This window comes from Tachyglossus aculeatus, chromosome 1, assembly GCF_015852505.1.
Source record: "Tachyglossus aculeatus isolate mTacAcu1 chromosome 1, mTacAcu1.pri, whole genome shotgun sequence".
In the NCBI taxonomy this organism is placed as follows: Eukaryota; Metazoa; Chordata; class Mammalia; order Monotremata; family Tachyglossidae; genus Tachyglossus; species Tachyglossus aculeatus.
Window position 1 is genome coordinate 75,811,014 of NC_052066.1, and position 1,277 is coordinate 75,812,290.

General features: G+C 47.6%; 1 non-coding gene across 1 annotated transcript; it reads left to right on the forward strand.

The window, feature by feature from the left end:
* The first annotated feature begins 230 nt into the window (after positions 1 to 230).
* LOC119934498 lies at positions 231 to 368 on the forward strand. The gene has a single exon (XR_005452948.1). It is a non-coding gene; the product is annotated as a small nucleolar RNA SNORA7 (small nucleolar RNA).
* The last annotated feature ends 909 nt before the right edge of the window (positions 369 to 1,277 follow it).

A 1,277-nucleotide genomic window follows, 5' to 3' on the forward strand; every position in this document is an offset into this window, starting at 1 on the left:
ATGTGTCTACCAACTCAATTATACTGCACTCTCCCAAACACTTAGCCCAAACACTTAGTACAGTATTCTGCCTACAGTAAGAGCTCAATAAATATGACTGATTGATTACTGCAGACTTCTTAGCCTGGCCTTGTGATATTGGAGAACAAAGCTGTTCAGGGGCAATGAGAAATTGTACTGATTCCTATTGCCCTATCCTTTCTGAGAATTATATTTCCTAGGATCCCTATCCCTTCTCAGGTTCACATCTGGGGGGTTTCCAGTACTCTACCAGCCTTGGCTGTGGGAGGGAAAGTCAACAAGAGGCATAACCATTCCATTCCTAGCTTGAGCAATGGCTAGCGAGTGGAAGGCAATCTGCTACAGGTGAAAACTCACCTGTGCTGGGTAACAGAGGCATGAGAGAGAGTCAAGGGGGAGACTCAGGTTTACTGCCTGGAAGAAGGCAATGGTAAATCACCTCCATATTTTTATCAAGAAAACTCTGGATTCACTACCAGAACGATTGCAGATGGAGGTGGGGTATTCTAGGAGAGATGTGTCCATGAAGTCGCTATGGGTTGGAAATGACTCATCAGCATAAAACAAGGATCCCTGTGGACTGTTTTTATCATAATCCTTTGGGAGATTGGCCCCTTTTGGGAGGAGGTGAGTTTGACAGTTCAGCCAATCAGTGGGCAAGGTAGAGCTCTTCAAACCAGGAACGAAAAATGACTTTTTCTGCTTCTCTTTCTCATGGTCCGGGCCCTGTGGGTCTGGCTCTCCAGCAAGAACTCTAAATCTAGGGGACCCATAAGTCTTTTTAGTCAGGACTGGCAGCCCTAGCTGGCCCACCCCACCTCTCCCAATTAGAAGGGGAAGAGTGGAAGAGCTGCAATTGTGACAAAGCTCTGACTGAAAGCTGATCCCATTTTTGGCCTGAACAGGCACTCCAGACCCTCCAGCAACCCAGCCCTGGCCAGGAAGGGGACTCCCTACCGTGTCTCAAGAACTGGCCTCTCTGTGGCCCCCCAGCCTGTTTGTGTATATCTGTTTTCCCCTCCCAAGTGTGTGTGTGGAAGTAACTTGTACTTCCCAAGCACATAGTACAGTGCTCTGCACACAGTAAGTGCTCAATAAATATGATTGATTGATTGTGTGGGTGTGTTCATCTGCCCAGATTGAAGGGGTTCATGGGTGTGCTTATGTTTCCCTCTCCGCATCCCATATTATGTCTTCCCCTTCCCTTCTCTAAGTGTGTCTCCCCCTTCCCTGACTTTCATTCATTCAGTGGGACT